This window comes from Ursus arctos, unplaced genomic scaffold, assembly GCF_023065955.2.
Source record: "Ursus arctos isolate Adak ecotype North America unplaced genomic scaffold, UrsArc2.0 scaffold_1, whole genome shotgun sequence".
Taxonomy (NCBI): Eukaryota; Metazoa; Chordata; class Mammalia; order Carnivora; family Ursidae; genus Ursus; species Ursus arctos.
This window is the reverse complement of record NW_026622763.1, coordinates 44,360,263-44,382,013: the sequence shown is the minus strand read 5'-3', so window position 1 is coordinate 44,382,013 and position 21,751 is coordinate 44,360,263. Positions and strand designations below refer to the sequence as shown.

Here is a 21,751-nt window from a genome sequence, read left to right as displayed (position 1 = left end):
TCCAATCTTCCTTTATAGAGCTTCAGGGCTCATTTCAGTATAAAGCCCCATGACACCTTCTTTAAGAAAGTAGGTTTTTTTGTCATTCATCCTTACCAACTTCCTTCCCCTAGTCCATAACATTTCAGAATATTCTGACTGGAACAAATGCTATTGTGCAAAGTTTAACAACCATAGATTGGAAGTTCCCTGAAGGCAAACAACATTTAAATATTTCCTTTGTTATTACATAACTCCCTAAATACCTATCAGAGCGCCAGGCACTCTGAGAGCTCAACAGACACTTGTGAGTTTGAACAGAATTTAACAGAACTGGGTGGCAATATTTTTTAAGGGCACACAAGAGAGAAACAGTTTCTAGTTAGAGAGCTATACTGAAATTATGCATAAGAAATAAAAAGGCAAAAATCAACAGAAATTATGCCCAATGGCTAAGATGATAATATCTAAATACCATATATTTGACTTTTTCTTTTTTTTTTTAAAGATTTTGTTTATTTATTTGGCAGAGAGAGAGAGAGAGAGGAACTCTGGGGGAGTAGGAGCAGGAGAAGCAGGCTTCCCGCTGAGCAGGGAGCCTGATGTGGGGCTTGATCCCAAGGACCCTGGGATCATGACCTGAGCCAAAGGCAGACGCTTAAGGACTGAGCCACCCAGGCACCCCATATTTGACTTTTTCTGGTCAGTTTTGTCCCACCAGAACGTAAGCTTCATGAGGGCAGAAATTGTAGTTTTTTGCTCTTTGTTTTATCCCCAGTACAGAGAACGGCGCCTGGTACATAGTAGGTGCTCGATATATATTTATCACATGTATAGAAACTGTCTTTTGTTGTTGCTATTTTTGTTTTATTTTTGTTTGTATTCCTTTTCGTTCCCTTTTCTCATTCAATGGATAAATGAACCTAAGAAAGTAATCTAATGATAAAAGGTAATGCTTCCTTTTGGCTTACTTGATGATATATGAATTCCCTTCATCATCAGAATAAGGTTATTTGAAGCACATCTCACCCAAACTCCAAGCCTTTCTTCCTCACAAGAACTCTCTGGATAAAAAAGACTGAAAGAAAAACCTAGCAAACAGTAAAGATGATGGGTTTTCTATGAACAAAGTTTGAGAGAGAAAAGTGAGAAAAAGTGATTAGTTTTTAACTGTGTGTGTGTATTTTTCAATGCTTTCAAATATCCTTTTTACAAATTCGATTTTTTTATGCAGCTCAATTCAAAGTAGTTTAGTAAGATGGAGTTATGAATCCTGCGTGCTCCCCACAATGCCATTTTTTAGTCATTACTGAGGACTAGTGGCATTCTAACGAGAAATGGGTAGAGGAAATCACAACTCTCAGCTGAAAATAAACCTATACACAAAGATTGAAGAGAAAATGCAGTAGTTTACATCTTTGGGCAGCAAAGCTGATAAGTGATTAATTTATTGACCATGAGATGTAAAGAAATGTTCGGATTCCTAGCTTCCCACACCTACCATTATCTACTCTTTTTGGAAAAGACTGCAGATGATATCTAAATATCCAATCATCACCTAAGTTACTTTACTTTAACTTCCCAGCCCCCATTAACAACAACAAAATCCAATTAAGAATGGTCATTTGCAAAATTTTTTGCAAAACATTAGGTCATTTGCAAAATTTTTACTAAAGCAGTAAGCCACTATAAGTTAGACTCCTTGCAGAATGGGGTGGGGCAGAAATATCAAGTCAAATTGATATTCAGGCTGACCTTATCATTTCTAGTCATTTTAAAATTTCAACTCACTATCAATTGTGTACTTATGTCTTTGTCCATATTTCTTGCATATTATTTTTAATGGATCATGAGTACATGCATGTTATTTAAAAGAATTTGAAGAGTGCTCGCTTTGGCAGCACATAAGCTAAAAATTGGAATGATATGGAGAAGAGTCAGCATTGTCCCTGCGCAAGGATGACATGCAAATTTGTGAAAGAATTTGGAGAAAAATTATTTGACTCTTCTAAAGAGTGGCAGCTAAAAATGAGAAAGCAAAAATATTAATTTACTCTATAAGGATCAAAATATTTTTGTTATGTGGAGTTTTATTTTTATTTTAAAGGGCTTTCATTTTCTTGCTTATAACTTGGCATGAATATTTGATGAGTCATCAAGATTCTTGCCCTAAAAATAGGTTTTGGTTTTTGTAAGTATGCTTTACACTTACTTGCATTTATGATAGTACATAGTTTCATTTTCTCAAAGAAATAGACTTTTAAAAAATATGATAAAATTTTATTCAAAATATTGGTCACCTACCATGTGACAGGCTTTTGTACTTCTATCATATTTCGAATATAATAATTTCCCTTTTTCATTAGGTACTTTGGAACCTCCCAGTTACCATGCACTGCATTTAACACCTGACAAAAGTAAAAAGTAGGATTACCATTATCCTAGACTCTCATATGAGACAGGAACCTATCTCATCCCATCTCCCATCCAATGCTTAAAACACTTTTACAACATCACTAAGGGGTAAATCAGTGGAAACATTCCTCTGATGATAAACTCATATCCAAGGCAGCCTACTGTATAATTGAATAACTCTTGTCACTACAGAGTTCTTTCCTTTATGGCTGGAAAACAATTAAATTGTCTTTTTGTTGTTCTTTTTGTTATGTTTTTGCTTGTGTTTCTTTTCTTTCCCTTTTCTCATTCAAGGAGCTCGTTCTATATTCGTGTGACTTTGGGGAAAAGGATGTGGCAGAGTAAAACTTAGGTATGTTTATGGTTTTGTTTTTCAAAAGCCTAACACTTTAAAGGAATTTAAGTTAAGGTCTTGAAGAACATGAAGGGAGAAAGATTTTTCCCCCTACTAAAAGAAAATTTCCCAGGATCTGGGGGAGAAAAGCAGAGGGAGACAACTCTAAGGCTCCCAAAAGCAGAGATCTGGACCCTACTTCCCATTACAATGACCTGTGAGACAACCGGATGCCAAGCAGAGACAGTTGAGTGGTCTCTCGGGAGACAATGCCAGAATCAGCTTCACCCCAGGCTTCCTTGCTTCAGGATGACAAAAAAGGTGAGCGTAGCTAAGCTGAACAAGGTACACGTGAACAACGACTGTCTCATCACTGCCCTCACAGGTAAGACCAACGACTGAAAAATGTGTAGCCTCCATCACTGATAGAAGGCAATGCCCAAGACCCCACGATTGAATCACACTCTGTGGGGGGTCCTTAGTTAGACTGAAATTCTTTCCACCAACTCAGTAAAGCAGAGGGGAAAGGGCAGAAATTAAAACAGCAGATTATGAAAGCATACTTATTTTTGCACACCTGAGTTGTGAAATTAAGTTTTGTACCCTGATGGCTATGATTATAATATTATATGTTATATTATATTAATTATATATTATATATTATATTATAGTTCTTCCTATGACATGTTTTTCTTCATCGAATGTAGCGTGAAGTTCAAACTTTGGTGACCAGAGCTGTTTATCACCACCAGCATGTGACTTTATGAGGTATCGTACAGCTTTCCTCGTTCTGGTCGTTAGGTTTCCTTGAATGCAGCCAGAGGTAGCTTTTCTCTGACAGCCACCTCACAGTGATGACCCAAACTGCGGACAACTAAAACCCCATAGCTTTTTCATTCATATCACCATTAAAGAAAAGATTCTCAGCTAGATTTGTACCAACATTTTGGGCTTAATATTAATTTCTAGTATATTCATTTATTTTTCTCTTTCTCTTTTTACTTTGGACCTCAAGTACAAATAGTTGTGATGCCCATACTCTTCAATTCTTGGCATGTTATCTTTCTTAAACCCTATAATGTCACTCTTTTGTTTTAGTTTAGTTTACTTATATTCCTTTATCCCTAGATTCTCATTCCAATGCCCCTCAACAGGCACCTATTCAAACATGTATAATATAAATTCTCAGGTAGGTCTATATCCTTGACAACTCTATGAATTCCTTTGTGTATGGGTATGTGTGAGGTGTTTTCATCTCCATATATTTTCTACATATGGCATCATGTAACCTTACAAATTCAAATGTGTTATTTTAGACCCCCTGATTTGAGGGGTTCCTGATTTGGTGTGAAGTATATCAGCTATCCCACCTTGCTTTATGTCATCTGAAAAGCTGCCCAACAGCCTTCATGGTACCATGGAAGATCTTTCCAAAGGTTAGTATCAATACGTTCGTTCTCACCCCTTGAGTTTGAGTGTCCCATTAGTTACAAATCCACCCAAGCTTATTATCGTCTACCTCATGTTAAATGTAATGCCGTTGGCTTCTGGGCATTTGCAAGACCCTCAATTATATCTTTGTAGGGAAATTAGAACACACAAGAAAGGAACTTTTTTGTAGAAAACACTCTCAGGAGTTGAAAATGCAACTTCTTCGGTTGTGTGTCTTTGCTTTAGGGATGAGTCCTACCTGGGCTTCCAAAAGACTACTTAATGCATCACACGAGCAGGGAAACCCTTTGATTTAATCAGCTCAAACCCCTCTCATGCTGGATGACACAGGATCCACAGAGAATGTGTGCATGGAGCAACCAAAGGAACTTCTATTTCCCTGCTGATCCCAAGAAGCTTATCTGCTAACATAACTTGATAATACTAGAGATAATGCCAGTTGAATTGGTACTCTCTCTATTCCAGGACTCTGTGTCTTTGACCAATTCCTTTCTTTTGCTTTTCCTGCACCTCAATTGGCCACAAGACACTATTGAACTCAAGGTTTTCCTGATTAATCTTCCTGCACCCCCACCCACAAATGCACATTCATATGCACGCAAACACACACCAACCCCAACACCAACAGGGTCAAAGCAGCTGGATCTTAAAAATTCTCTGCAGCTAATTCTCTAGTGTTATCCTTTTAATCACCCAGGTATTTATACATCCACCCAAAGGGGACTCTCCTACTCAACTCTATGGGACAGAAGAGAGAAACCCTCAGTACCAGTTTGGAAGCCCCACAGCTGCCTGGAGCACTCTGAGTCAGCACGGCTTACTAGGTCTTACCATCAAGGGGAAAAGAGACTCTCTGTGCTGTCCCACGTCCTCTACATCCCGATTTTGATGAGGAAATGATGCTTACAAAAGTAAAATCAACTCAGTGGAAGACAGTGAATACAAAAATGTTTATATGGTAAATGCTGATATTTATTGATTTTAACTGATGCAGAGATAGTCATGGTATCAGTCTACACTGGAAAATACTTAGAAACAACTACAAAGGTACCTTCCTAAAAGTTCCCTACAAATATTGCAGAGATTTTCTGAGATACCTCATCTAATAATTCTCAAATGGCTAAACATAATGAGACTTTGAGTCAGGAAATGTCACACTTTCCCTTTTATTCTGCCCATCTTTATATGCAGGACTGGATCATTGGCCCCTAACCTGGCTTTGGCCCTTGGAACTTTACCTACAGGGCCACGATCTTGCCTATGGCTACTGTCCCAGTTGGGACTCTGATCTTGCCTCAGGCCTCCTGGCTTCCAGCCTGAACTCTGCCCTGTTCTTGCCCTGCAGGTCTTTTGGCATTCCTGGGCTGACCCTGGAAAGAGCCCAGGTTTTCCCTGTTCTGTGGGACACTACCTAGGCCATGTTCTTTCTTTCCAGCTGCTAAAGTCTTTTTTAGAACTCCACGAAACAGTTTCATTTTCTTCTCTTCCTATTTTATTTCTGGGAACTAAACAAATCATTCATGCATTTATTTACTCAATCCAGCAACTATTTAGTGAGCAAATTCAATGGCCCCAACACTGTTAGTCACATGGGCAGAATATGCCTTAACAGAACATATGGGTTTTTTCCAAATTAGCTTTTGATAGACTAAAAATTGAGTTTGTGTTCCTTTAAAATAATTTCAAATTGCACAGTTTAAAATAAAATGTAAAAATGTTTTAACCACTGCTCGCATCCCTTGGCAAAAATCCTACTCTCCAGTAAAAGAAGTTAATGGCATGAAGAAATGCACATACACCTTGGTTTTCTTTGCAACACATGGATAGAATTTGTTCCTGTGAAATTATTTACAAAAGAAAGTTCAGGAGTCAGGGAGTGACATATCTCACGTGGGGACAAAGAATATAAATCACAGTGTTATTTCATTTTTAATTAAAACTACCTCTTTTCTCCCCACCACACTCCAAACCCAATCGATAGAACCCAAACTACATTTCTCATTAGAAAGTGATGGGATCAGGAGAAGGTTGAATGAAAGAGGTTTGTTACGTTTCAATTTTTAGCCATGCTAAGACAGGTAAAAGAGAGTTGGTTTGAGTTTACCTCATGAATGCTTACACATTTTACTTCTCCTTCAGTGTTATAAGAGCAAAGGAAAACGAACTAATGAAAGTCACAAAGACTTGTGTGGGTCGTGTGGGATTTGTATATTGCCCCCACCATGGAACAGCACACGTCAGGTCTATGGAACAGCATCTTTTATTTTGGAACAACACTGAATTTCACTTGAGTGGCTCCTTTAATAGGAACAAGTTCACTTGTCAATACATGCCTGACTCAGACTTGAAGTTGTCATTGCCCTTACTCACTAACAAGCTTGGAATATGAATATTTATTTTTTCCTTATTTTCCCATGACCCTTCATTGAACCCAGTGTGGTGTCCTTTATGAGCAGAGTATGTTGGACCTACGTTTATTTATTCAATGAACAAATATCTATTGACTACTAACCATGTGTCAGGCACTGTCCCAGGCGCCGGCAAGAACTCAGTGAAACAACAAAAACAAAAGTGTCAGTTGTCATGGAGCTTGCAATTTACAGGGAAAATAGGGATATAAATAAATAAATAAATACACAGTACTTTGGGTTTATTGAGTACAACAGAGTGGGGGGGAAGCAGGTAAGAGTCATGGCAAGTGAGGGTGAGGATATGCAGCTGTAAATAAGATGGTCACATCTGAGCTGAAAGAGACAGGAAGTGAGTCATACAAGTATCTGGAGGAAAGAGGGTTCCAAGCAAAGGGAACAGTTGATGCGAAGACCATGGGGTGAGAGAATGTCTGGCTTGTTCAAAGAAGAGCAAGGAGGCCAGTGTGGTCAGAAGGCAGGGGTCAAGAGCAGGTAGGGCAGGGCTTTGTAGATCCTTTGAGGTGAGGGCTAGGGACTCACCTCTGAGGGAGATGAGATGCCTCTGGGGGGTTTGGAGTGGGAGTGACATAATCTAACAAGTTTGAAAAGGATCAATCTGGTTGCAATATTGAACACAGACTGGGGTTTTAAGGCTTATTTCTAATGTCCTTTCTAGCACCATGATTTTAAAATCCATATTTTGAAGTGATATCATAAGCCTCTAGCCAATTCAACATGAAATACACAAAGAACAATGGTATTTTGAGCAACTTGTGATACTAGTATCGCAACATTCTAAATGCAAGTCTAAGTATAAAGTAAGTATAGGAAAGTCTGAGACTGCCTAACTTTAACAGTGAGAGAGAGGAAATTAAACACGAAAAATTTTAAGCAGAACAAGTAATTTTACACTTAAACCATAAAGCTTTATGATTTGGAAGAAAAGAAACCATTTGGAAATGAATACAGTGTGTTATAGCAGGACACACTTGGAAAAAAGAAATGGGGACAAACTTGGCTCCAAAAATGCTAGTTGCGATGACTTGGGTCAGTTTCTTAGCTTCTCTGTGCCTCATTTCCCAAACTGAGGAAATCATATCCACAGCACAGCATGCGAAGATTAAATGAGACGTGGGGAAAGGACTCAGCATGGACTACGTGCTCAGTAAATGTTGGTCCCTTCTTCCTCCCTCTTTTGACATGAATATTTGACAAGTGGTGGGACAAAAAGGCTAAAGAGAGTTTTTATTGGGTATACTTACCACAAGCCAAATATTTGGATGCATCATTGAATAAAACTAAGCATTTACAGCTAAAGAAAGAAAAAAAATGAAATTTGCATCTGGACCTAATGAAGACTAACTTGTATGAATAATAGGGGGAAAGATGGCATTTCCATGTAAATATCACTCTATCCCATGATAATGGATGACAATCTTTACAATATGAAGGATTTAACAAAATTAAAATAGAAGGGTTTACTTAAATTTTTGAGGACTTTAAGTTTAGTCAGTTATAAAGAATGAAAAAAATCCTAGGGCCCACAAATTTCAATTATTATGAACAGAATGTATTACAGGATTTCAAAAACAATCCCCTTTGAACTTTTTTTGTCAGTTATAAACCTTGAAGGCCTTTATTTTTATTGAAGTATAATTAATATACAGTGTCATATTAGTTTCATTTTTATTGAAGTATAATTAATATATAGTGTTATATTAGTTTCAAGTGTACAATATAATGATTTGGCAATTCTGTATATCACTCACTCTTTGAACGTCTTAAATAAAAGTAAAAACAAGCAGTCTTTTAAAATTATCTGAGAGTATTATAAACATATTAATGACTTAGTGTGATCATTAATATGGGTGCTATATAGGTCACTAGAAGGTGGCTTACATCTCTTTTTATATGTTTGTTATTAAAGTTTTCTAATAAAATAACAAGGGTTTCCTATGTTGAGAGGTGACATCTGGAGAGAAATCAGTTTAGTTTCAATTGAATTGGCTTCTTTCAAACCTCGTAATATCATTGTCCGATATCCCAATAAGTCATTATTTTTCAGAAATGACACCTACGATACGGTGGCACATCCCATCTTCTTGGTTCCAAAAAGGGGCCAGTACAGATGGAAGGGATAAACGAATACACAGAAGCCTGTGGTCAACACTAAATCAAAGTAATTTGACAAAGAAAAAATGATAGGAAGAGAAAAAGCATCTCATCTGTTTTCTAGGCTTCAGAAGATTTGTAACATGATATATTTCTAAATTCTGCTGAAAACTTTTAGAAATAATGCAAAACACCATATAAATATTAGAATTCTCTGGTGGAAAAGATATGAACAATGAATATGTTGCTGAATGAATATAAAATGTGTAGTCTTTTGCAAATGAGAAGGCTGTCATATGAGAAGAAAATTGTCACGTATCCGAAAACCTACTAGACTTAAAATATTAAATATGATGAGTGAATAAACATTAGTTTTCTTGTTCCTTAGTTCTTCTCTTAGACAAGAACACTTTTTTCGTAAGAACACACTATATGCATCCTCCAGTTACCTCATTTTCACACTAGATGGGAAATGTGTGGGAGAACCAAAAAAAAAAAAAAAAAAGCCTTTGATTAGATTAGTGAGGGGGGAAATCTGATTCATCCATAAAATGATGGAATATATTTGTTCTAATGATGCATCTAAAATTGCATTTCCAGTTGCTTGATTTTAGTTGATGCTTTTGGCTTCTGTCTAGAAAATAAATAAAATTCTTGAGCTGAAAGACCATTTTTTTCTGACCTTAATCTTGAAGTCAAGAAACTTTCTAAACTATTAAGTGGGGTGAAGGGAAGGGTATTGAAGGGGACAGTGGGGGGGAAGAGTCAAAAATAAAATATGCCGTGAACAAAGAAGTGGCGAGGGCTAGGAAAAGACTGTGTGAGATTACAGGGTTTGGAACGGGAGCCCTTGTGCATGAATAGTGAAACATGGAAATCTGTAAGTGGTCATGCAAGAGATCTGCTGGTGCACATTATCTAGGCCTGATTCATTTTTCTTACTTGTACTTTTATATATTTTGCTGGCCCAGTGTGACCTGTTGAAGGTTTCCTAATAGATAGTGGTGTTATTGAACTCTCTAGTCTAGGATGTTCTTTAACTCCTTTCTTCCTTTTCTCTTGAGGAAACACCTTTGCTATCATTACCGAGAGTTTACAAAAGGGTATGAATTTAAGGATATTTGAAATTTATCATATGATAAATAAAATAACTTCCCTAGTTACATCTCATTAATGTTATTGACTTTTTGTATTATTAAAAGGGCAACTGGTGTAAGCATAGGAGTGTTGTTTAAAAGTAGAAGAAATGTCTGCCCTGTACCATTGCGGACCAGCACTCAAAGCAAGTATTCAAACACTGCACCTCTTACCCCAAAGATCGTTGATACAGATTTTATAAAAAATAAAATTCAAGTTAAGTTAAACATTCATAGTCCCTTATTACAACCACATAGATTTCTAGTAGTTCAGGCTACAGGGGCTAGTCTGGCACTTGGCAGTTATTCCAGATATGCCAATGACAAGAGTGAGTGTAAAGTGTGACCAGTTTTCTTATTTAAGTGAGGAATGTTCAACAACTCTGAAATTCTTGCATAAAATGAAATGTCTCATTTTACTTAAATATATGTTACGTCTTCTTTTGGTCTCAATGAAGTGTCATATACAGATTACATCTGACCAAATGCTGGAACAAAACGTGAAGTCTGGATTGTTTTAGTTTTCACTTTCTTTATGAAGTTTGACTGCAATAAACTATGGTCACATAAAAAGTTTTTCATAATTTTGTTCTATATATTTGGCTATATTAGATAATTTACTAAGAGAACTGAGTCCATTTCACGATTGACCATTGACATTAAACTGGGCAAATTGAAAAGTCTAATTTGATTCTTTTGTGGTTGATTTGGTCAAGGGAAGAACCTGGAAAGGAAGGAGCTATGACAATAGACAGGCTGTTAAATCACTCAGCTCTATATAGTGGACAAGTAAGCAAACAAACATAATTTAGAAACAAATTCTCACCTCAAACTTTGCAAATGTCAACCTCTCTGACAGTTATCTCATCTGGAAATGGGGTACTAATGACCACTTCATTTGATTGTGTGAAAATTTAACTGAGATAATACAGAACATTTAGCATACAGCATGATAGCTGTAAGAATTTCATAAATATTACTTTTCTGTTTACCCTCTTTTGTACTAAAGAAACAAAGTCCATTTTTTTTCAAAGCCTTGTATCATGTTAAATATCAGCTTTTCCCTAATGATTAAATCCCGGTTGATCTTTTATACCATGATGTTTGTGTTTAATTGAATAGTGACTTAAGATGTCTACACACTACAATTAGAGATGACACTATAATCTACTGTGGGTCCTCTCCTCTTTAGGAACAATTTGTGTTCCGGAAGCCAATTTGTTAATCTGCTCTTAAGAATTCAAAGCACATATCCCAAGGAAACAATTCTTTTGTAATCTATCATTTACCTGATATATTATATAAATAACACTGAAGAATTTCACAACTTTCAATAATATTCTATGGGAAAATACGTTCAAAATTCCAAAGAAGGAGGTAGTAAGGATTTATAGCCAGGGAACTCATGGAAACTAATAATCATTAAATATCTTAGCCTATACATTTATTTCTACATCATTCCCTGAGCTCATTACATTTCTTGTTTTCTCATTTAGGCCATGGAAAAAATGAAAGACATAGGATTGAGGGGGAAAAAAATCATCTAGAGCTCATAGAACTAGAATTAGAGAGCTCAGATTGGATGTATGAAATGGAAGAAGGGACAAAGGAACAGGGCTAGATATCTAATGGGGGTAGGAGCTCAGGACACTGGTAGAAAAAGTCTTAGTAACAAGTTGTTGAATAAATGCATGCAAAAATAAATAAGAGTGAGATTTCTTTGAGTAAACTAACTTTAAAAACTGATATACAACTGGATATTGCCTCTCCCTCTCTCTGATCCGACTTGGCAAATGAGACAGGTTGGGTATTCCTGGAGTGTATATTACAGTGAGCAGACAGGTATTCTGATGCTAACAGTTTTCACAGAGTTAGTGCAATATGGTGAAAAGAGACTTAAAGTGCAAGTCATCTGAGTTAAGATCATGTTCTGTCACTTCCTGGTCCGGGTGACTCTGGCTAAATCTTTCACCTTTCTAGGCCTCTCTGTCCTACCATTTGTGGAAGAGAGAACTGGAATATTAAATAAGTAAATACATAAGAAGTTAAAAAATTAAAACTATGCTCTGCAGATCACAAAAGAGTTTGAACACGGATGATTTTTTTAAAAAAATTGTCCCAATCACATCATCTCCCCGATAAGGAACACCCAATGGATCCAAGACATGTGGCCAGCCTTCCAGATGACCCGAGCAGGGCGCACATAGGGCCATCCATCAGAGCACCTGTATGGCTGATGTCTTCCTTTCCTAACTGGTTGCTTAGGTATTCTGGTGACACGGACCCAATTAGCTAGTCCTGATTCTCCACTGCTTGCCTTAGTCGAGAGCCCATCCTTCATAAAATGAATAGTAAGAAAATGATTTTGTCGGCATTTCCATTCAAACCAAGTCACTGAAGGCATTCACTTAGCATAGTACATGCTTCCTGGAAGAATAAGGCAGATGAACACATGCTTTTTTAGCATAAAAACCATTGGTGAGGGTCAAGCAACATATTGCTAGCTGAGTGGTGGCCCAGCATGCCTTATTATGGCTATTTGCGGAGAGAGCTTGTATCGAGTCACTTGGCTCATTTTTAAACTTATTTTTTTTTCCTCCCTAACAAGTGCCAGACATGTGAGGCCATAATGAGTTTAATTAAAGTCAATGGCAGCCAATAATTCAAACCTTATAAATGTAATTTGGAAGCAAACAAAACTCCAAAGTCAAAACATGAAATATTCTACTTAAGCAGAAGTTTAAATCACGTTCATAAAATAAAATTGCCAAGTGTATTATGGGCTGATATAGTGCAAAGATGTGAGCTCCAGTGTTGGATCTACCTCTGGCTGACTGTGTGATTTGGGGCAAGTAAAAATTTTAATTAAGAGAACTTTTTTTTAGCACCTAGCACCATGCTTGTACATAATTGGTACTTAATAAATATTTATTAAGCACTAAAGTGTTTAAAAATGTACCATGGCAGGAGAAGCAGAAAATAAGAACAATTCAAAATGAAGACAACAAACAGCTAGAGAGGAGAAAAGGCAGATAAAAAGGGGAAGAGGCTTACTTTATTAACTCATATCTTTTAAAATTCTCCTATGAAGCTAGAGTGTCACCTCTTCTTAGAAAGATTTAATGTGATTTATAACAAGTGTAAATATTATGAAGAATGTATCACTTTTGTAGGATGTACTATTAAGTGTCCTAAATAATTAAAATAAAATTTGGAAATGATTCATTTCCAGAACAAATAGATCAAATCTATAAAGGGACTCAAGACTCGATTGTTATTTATAGGCTGGCCCTCAAATGTGCAGCATTTAAACTCACTGAGGTCACTCCTGTAACAAAATAGACGTCTTCCTAGAAAATCAGTAGCTAAACATCTGTATTACTTATCTATCATATTAATAGACAATTTTGATTGGATCCATTCTCATTCCTATCCAAGTCATTTGACTTTCCTATTTTATTGGCTCCACCCTCCTGTGTAAGAGGAGTTTTAAGACACAAATGACAAATGATGACAACAAATCACATTGGCCACACTACTCACACCATCTTTACTTGGACCACTATGGTTTCCATTCTTTCCAGGCTCTGAGAACAAATAGTCACAATTATTTTCTTTCATAGGAGACCAAAACATGTCAAGACATGTAAGACGAGAGGATGGAGCAATCAATTTTCAAACTGAGAAATGTGAATGTTTAAACTCTGACAAACCAACCACCATTAAAAATGATAGTTTCCTTGGATAAAGAAATGAATGTTCACTTGTTGACGAGTACCAGAGTTCAACCTAATCCACTTGAAAGATATGTGATTAAAAATCTAACTTTTGAGAGATTTAAAATTTGGCTCCAAGTCACAGAACTCAAAATACCTTTTTGATTACATATTGATGTTTTAAGATAAATTTATTATGTGTTGCTTATATACATGAATATTTTGAACACATTCTTCATATTCCATCATAAAAATATTTTACATAATTTTTGAATAATAAATGATGAACTATGATCCTCTTCATGCATAGTAAATATTAAATGCTGCATTGTTTGCAGACATTAAGCCATAAGTGTTATTTGAGATGTTGCAAAATCCTGACCCCTTTAAAAGCCAAACAGCACTACGGCAGGCCTTCCCTAGCAACTGTATTCATAATGGCAATCTCCGACAGTCAGTCAAACTAAATAAACCATCAAGAATTCCAAGCCAGAAATGAGTTGTTGAGGGCTCCCGTTATCATGTCGGGACTGAGGTCATGGAGGAAACCGGAATGTTATTTTCACTAGTGCTGGCCTGCCAGTTAGTGCTGGAATTAGATTTTAGTGAAGGTGAACTTCACCATTGCTGATACTGGCAGAAATGCACTCAAAATCCTTGTAAGGGCATCAGAAAGGTTTGTGGATTACAGAGAGGTGAATCCACCCTCTCTCCTGTTACTCTGTTCCTTGTCTTGAGTGTCTCCTGTTGATCTAGAAAACCATTGCTGTATACAAGGGTTTATGATCCCCAATTTGTCTGCCAATGCTGGGAATCAAACCAAAATTTCCTGAGCATGGTGTCAGCACACTCAAGAGCCATCGGCCTTGGTAGCACACTGGTTAAGTGGGACAATTCCTAGCAAGATATTATTTACAGTGAGGCACTCAAAGATGATCTTTGCTTTTAGACTGTAGTTGTTTTATTTTAATGGGAAAGTTTATTTACTGTTTAATCACATTTTATATCAATAAAGCATAGTAAAGGTGAAAAAGGCATGTAGTGAAGGTTCTGACAGTCTTCCCAAGCACATCATCCCTGCTTCTCAGACTTTTCTGGACGTGGCCTAGGACCTGGGGATAAATAAGCAGAGAGTGTGAACTTCCACCCTATGTACAAAATTTGCCAAAAAGTTATGTATTTTTTTTTCTAACTCCGTTATCCCGATTTTATGTCAGTTGTTTTAACAATGGAATCTAAAGAAAAGATAAAGATCTTCATTTATATAATGTCATCTGTTACAACAGCAATGTGTACTCCCAGTTGTTATTAGACTATATAACAAGCTAATGGTTCTTTGTTATGAAGGAAATATGTAGCTACAGGATGATAAGGCTCATATACCCAATTTTTTCTTCTGCCAAGGGAAGAATCCAAGGATGATAGTTAAAGTCACTACCAAATACTTGTGAGTTTTGTATTTAGCTTCCATGTGATCGTCTATGAAGCAGTGAGGCAGATGCAGAGCCCGTATTTTCATTGCATTTTAGACCAAACCCAAAGACACTGTTATTTTTACAGAAATAAACCTTCACAAGAGGTCCTATGGATTCAGATTAATGACAGTCTTTTCTTGCAGCTATATTCACTTTAGTAGTACTTTCATACAAATAGCCTCAATGTATCATCAGGAATACATTATTTATCACAGTTCCAGATACTGCAAATACAGTGGGCAAGACGGAGAATCTTTCTTGACCTATTGATGCAACAGAAAGAATTAGTACAATTAAGTTGCACCTGGCATGGAAGAAGAGTTTCTGCAAGAATGATAAACTGGACTGGGTGAATAGGAGTGGACCTCTCCAGGTGGCCAAAATGTCAGGCCAAAGGCACAAGGCTTTGTTATACCTGCTGGGTTGGTAATAATAAGCCAACATAGACTTGAAGTCTTGATAAGTTATAATATGTTATATTCTTGTTTTAAAATAATATTTCAGAATTATTTATTACTTTCTATTGAGCTTGGTGGAAATGACCTTTGTCCTGGATTCTGAGCACTAACAGGCATTTTCATAGAGTATAACATCAACATTTGAAATACACCCCAAACCAAATATTCTCAAGAGTAGAAAAAGAGCAGTCTGTTGCATCATTCCCCCCCAAAAAAAATTATAGCCCGAGAAGCAAAAGTTCTTTTCTAACTGGTTTCTGAAGGTTATGGTTTAAAAAAAAAAAAAAAGAAAGAAAAGGAAAGGAAAGCAAAAAGGAACCTGAAGAACTCAGTGGCCTGTCTGACAAATGTCATTCTCACTCTCATGATCCTCATCGTCAGCAAGGTACATAGAGGTCGTGCTACTCAGGTTAATGACCAGAGCAATGGGTTAGCAGAGGGGTTTTTTGTTTTTGTTTTTGTTTCTTATTCTGTGCATAATGTTGACGGTTGTGCACGAGGTTGCTGCATGAATCCTACCACCGGGCCCTCTCTGCCTGTAAGTAATGGCCAATCGAGTACGTACACAAAGAATTCGGCCATAAAACACGAGACTCGGGTCCCCTGTATCGTCGCCTAGTAAAACGGAACTAGAGGAGACAGAACTTCTCTGCTGCCAAGGGCAGAGGCCCTGCTCTTTTGAAGGTCCAACATAAGAGGAGGAAAGAGGGATTCCCGGTCTCTGACGGGCAAGTGGTCCAAGGGAGAAAAAGAAAATGCAACCTTTTTCCAGATTTGGGCTTACGAGTCAGCTCACACACTGGGAACCAGGCCATGGCCAAACCAGAGATGTCCCTTGTCTCTGGGGCAGAAGCAAATAATTGGGTGGAGGAGGGGACCCAAGAATTTTCCCCTAGCACTTATTGGAGGGACAGAGTAGAACCTTGTGGGTAGGTGTTTCCTCCCTGTAAGAAAACTCTGAATAAGCATTATCCTTTGAACGCATAAAAACTTACATGAACTCTGTGCATTCAAGAGCTAATTCTGCTTTTCTCACTTGTACAATTTAATACAGTTACATAAGAGGCAAAGCCTCCAACTCAGTATTCTCCAGACCACAGGCCATGGAACATGAGTTCCTGGTGATGTAATCACGAGGGAGAGGAGTTCAGAAACCAACGTAAGTATGGTTAACACTGAGTTAGACAAAATATTGAATTGTACCATTTTCTTTACTAAAGGACCACTCAGAGCTTTGAATATGTGCATATGTATCGTTATCACTTGAGAGGAGATATAGTATATATTGGTCCCCAAACTATTCGATAACCAGATCCTATTTTAGGAATATTGCACAGAAAGAGCGTCTTTAAAAAACATCCTTTGGGAAACATTACCGGTAGATATTCTCTCACCTCTCACTTCTAAAATACCGAAACCATTGGGTAAAAATAGATCAAAGGGAGAGATAGCAGGCCTGAGCATTAGAAGCTGAGGTCCCATTCGGTCTGGAAGTAGACTGGTTGAAGCTAGATGGCAAGGCTGTGAACGGGAGGCTGAGATCTGAATTCAGTTCCAGGCTGGATAATTTTAAAAGCACAGATTATAAAGAAAATACAAATGCTAATGCTTTTAGAGGGGTGCATTCTGTCCCAATTTGTTCGCTAATACTAGCTCATACACTTAATTCGTTTATATTGCCCGCTAGATCGCTAGAGGCATTTGAGTTTGTAATGCCTCTCTTAGAAATTCTACAATCTGCCCCAGAGGGACGCTGACGCCTAGTCCATTCCTGACCCATCCCAGGCTCTGAAGTCTACACGATCAGCCCTGGCTGCGGGCTCATCCTACGGACCACCCTTGCAGGGTAAACGCCAGAGCCTATTTCACTAGACTCCTCACGTAACTCAAAAGTACAGTCAAAGCCCGCTGTGTAACAGACGGGTGGGGGAAGGGGCTCCTGGACCTTAGTGGTTTTACTGTGTCTAGTTTTGACTAGTTTAAGCCAGCGTTTTAATCACCCTCCTCGGCACTGAAATTCTAAACGTGTATCTGACACTCATTTGCAGTTCTTACGTAAAACCTGCCAAAAATGCTCACGGATAGCATCATTGCAAGTTACGCTTTGTCGATTGTTTGGGTTTTATCGTTTAATACTTTTTAATGATTTTGGAGCAAACTCTATAATATGTTATAAATCTGTCTGTCTAAGTAAATAGAATGGATAGACCAGAATCTAAATGTTTCTCAACATCCTGGGATCATTACGTTGGATCTTAATTATCGTATTGTACTGTCATGAATAGATTCACAGACCAGACAAAGCAGATGGGGTTGTCTCTACACCGAGTGATCCTAGGAAGTCACAAAATTTCAGTTCTCCCATCAGTTCTTTTTTTCTGTACCTTTTCTTCTTGTGTTGTGGCATTTTCAGTTGTCATTCTCCTTGCTCTCAATATGCCTGACTAATCTGTGGTAGACTGAAAAACCAAATGGATAGGATTGTTACAATGATACACTGCACAGGAGCTAATGGGATCTTATTACACTGCTTATCTACAAGGAAATTACACGCAGAGTACACAGACTTTGAAACCTCCCTTTGGGTTGGCCAGAGGTATTTTTGTTCACTTCTTAGCTGTGGGCTGTGTTAAGGTGAGACAACGTTTCTCTATCTGTTCCTGAACTCGTGTAATATCCGCAACCCTTCAGCTCAACTGTGAACTCCTTGAAGATCAATAGATGATCTGCGACTTAGAGACTATTTTACATGGTAGGACACAGAAGTGCTCAATAAATGTCTGTTGGCCAAGTGGTCCTTTAATTCGCTCTTCCTTGCCTACACTCAGCAACAGTTCGGTCTATTATTCTGACTTCACTAAAATGACTCGAAAATGTGCTTTACTTAGAAGAAGCATTGTAATATGTATTGTGGGATGAGTTGTGTCCCCCCCTAACAGACATGTGGAAGTCCTAACCCCAGTACCTCAGAATGTGACCTTATTTGGAAATCGGGTTGTGGCAGACATGACTAGTTAAGTAAAGCTGAGGTCATACTGGAATATGGTGGGTCCTTAGTCCGATATGACTAGTGTTCTCATAGAGCGAAAAAGGGACACACAGGAAGTGGATGGCCATGTGTCCACGGAGGCAGAGATGGAGTGATGAATCTACGAGGCAAGGAACACGAACGACAATTGTCAGCAAACGCCAGAAGCTAAAAGAGACAAGGAGGGATTCTCTCCTCCAGGTTTCAGAGGGACCATGGCCCTGCCAACACCTTGGTTTTGGACTTCTAGCTTCCAGAACTGTGAGACAATACATTTCTTTAAGCCACCCAGTTTGTGGCACTGTGTTACGATAACCCAAGGGAACTGATACAGCATATTTTTATTTCAATTTCTTCTTAAGTTTGAAAAGAAGAAAGAGCAATGAAGTGAGACTAGCTCTCTCTGGTTGTTACCTGGGAATGAGCAGAGTTGCAGGCGATAGTTCTTTACAGGGCAGCGATTCACTCCGACTCTTGTCGCTGCGGCAATGCCGTCTCCAGCAATAGAGACCCATTAAAGTCCAAAACAAAAGCAACCTATTGTGCCACAAGTGGATTAGGAGGACTATAGATGCTAACTAGTGGGGAGGGGTGTGGAGGGAGAAAGGAAGAAAATACAGGAAGAAAACTACCGCTACCCCCGTGAATAATAAGAACTACACTTTCGTAGGCAATGGTTACATGCCTGCACTGCACTGAACACTTTAAATGCTTTATCCAACCTAATTTCTACACAAGTCCTGTGATATGGGTGTCATTGCCCCATTTTACAGATGAGAACACTGAGGATCAAAGACAATTTGTGCTTTGCCCCCTTCGCACACCTCTAACAGGAGTTCTACTCCAACCCAAGTCTGTCTGACTCCAAAACCCACGTTTTTAAATGGTGTGGCTCGGTGCTGGCTGCTCACTAGCTGTAGGCTCTGGAAAGGCCTATTCCACTGTTTTTCTCCGAAGAGGTAATCAACAAAAAAAGAGAGGGTTTGTCACATTAGCAGAGATTTATTGAGCACTTGTGATAATCCAGGCACTGTGCTGTATGCTATAAAAAATTCAGGAAAATATTTTACTATTCTCTGGTATCAAAAATAACAGCAATAAAACACCTTCCCTGATATATGTGTTATCTGCCTTAGCGTCAGAGCATGGAATGATGGCATGTCTGTCCAACGTGTTCCTTGGCCCCTTCCATCTCAGCTTTGTTTTCTTTTTTGGCTGGTAGGTTCTCTGTCCAAAACCCAATCTGCCCAAAAGTTCAACTGTAGAAGCAATACTTCACTGGTATATGGTAAATTTCTTTTACCTTTTTGTATAGAATAGTTTTACATTTTTCACTAGTAAAATTAGAATTTTCTAACTTTAATGAACTGCCGATTAACTCACCTGTTCACCGTCATATGCTTGTGATAGAAGTGTGGAAGGAACGTTATCACAATTTTATAAAAGAAGAAATTAATACGTAGAAAGGAATGGGTTCCTTTTAAAGGAGTATCCATCTGCAGGAAGCTGAATTAGGTATTAAATAAATCAGAGCTCTTCCAAAGGACAATTTCTGCTATTCCCATCTTGCTTCCTAATAACAACTCTTTGCCTTGAATTTTTTTCTCTTGCTTCATTTCAGGGTATTTTTAAAGTCTGTGGGCCTAAGGAGCAATGCTGAGCAGTGCTGCTTAAAAAAAAAAAAAAAAAAAGCAATCAAGTCAAAAGTCTCACACAAAAGGGACACATTTCAGAGAAGCTACACATAAATATATTATAGATTGAACTACAAGCACTCAATAGTATTTTTTGTTGTTGTTTAGGAAAACATTTTTTCCTAGAACTTGGTCGATACAAACGGAAAAAGACAGATTTTTCTAGGTTTCTCTGTTTACTTGTGAGTTAGAGAAAATAGACAAATCTGACAAACATCTGGGAAATGGTTGTGTAGCGGGTTTTTACCCCCTCACATTATTGCCTGGAATTAACAACAGTGTCTGTCTTCTAATGTGATTGGCTGCAACGGTTCCAGTAATTTAAAATACAAATAGTGCTGAGAAAGCATGGTAAGGATTGGCGTGTTATAGTTCTGGAAACACTGAATCTTATGAATGATGTAGCGGTAAAAGGAAAGAAATATTGCCAGAAAGTATTGATAGTGGATTGGATCTAAATTCACAGGAGAGGGATTGCCTGCAGAAATATGTGGTCCCCCACCCTTTTACACTGCAGTTTCTTAACTACTGATTTTCTTTAAGAAGGAGAAAATGCTTCTGGCTTTTAATGCATGCCGTCCCTTTTCGCTGTTTATTAGCTAATGCTGAGATTCACAGATGTGGAAGTTCTGTGGTTCAGAGCACGGCCTTTGTAGTCCGATAGATCTGATTGAAATCTCAGCCCCTCTAATTTCCTTAAGTCTATTACTCTCACGCTCAACCTCACTCTTCTGATCTGTCAATTGGGTGAATATGATTACTTCCCTCATGCAGTTATCACAAGAAATAAATGAGATAATGCGTGTCAAAGACCTGGCAGAGTGCCTAGCACTCTGAAGATTATTACGGAATGATGGCTTATTTTTGACGTTGCACTTCCTCAACATGGATATGCTTGTCTCGACATTAGAAAACCCACAAATCTAAAACAACACCTTGAATCTGGCTGGAAAAAAATCACCTTGTTAGCAATTATATACCAATTACTAAAGATTTTATACATGATGACAACTAGTTTAAAGGCAGTGGGGTCATATGGAATTGACAGGAATAAAATAATTCCTCTTCTATATTTATGTTTAGCTTGTAGAACTTATAAGGAAAGTCAATAATTCAAATTAGGATAATGGTAGTCGTTTGGTCCATAGAAAAACAAATTAAATGTGTCACCATCAAGAAAAACTCTAAGACACCAAAAACAAGATAGGCATTTTGGATGGGTCAAACTAATCCCCATAATTTGAGGAAGAACATTACCAAATCTTCAGGTAGACTCCCTGTGAGGACTTGCAAGGACGGGACAAGGAGGAAGGCTAATGCGTGGAATGTACCCCTTTATTTTCCTGCCGCTTTCCACACTTTGTTCCACCATTCCAGACCCAATCCAGAGCTGGCTCTGGAGCAGGATGAGAACCACAGATTTAATTTACAGGGTAATTCAAGAGAGATTTCAAATTTTAGGGTATCTCCATTTGAATTTAGTTTTTGACACACACAAATTTCTTGAAGCAGGACTGTAAGACTTTGACATATCTAAGAAA

General features: G+C 37.9%; 1 pseudogene; it reads left to right on the top strand.

The window, feature by feature from the left end:
* Positions 1–1,864: 1,864 nt before the first annotated feature.
* On the top strand, positions 1,865–1,980 carry LOC113250967 (U6 spliceosomal RNA; annotated as a pseudogene).
* The last annotated feature ends 19,771 nt before the right edge of the window (positions 1,981–21,751 follow it).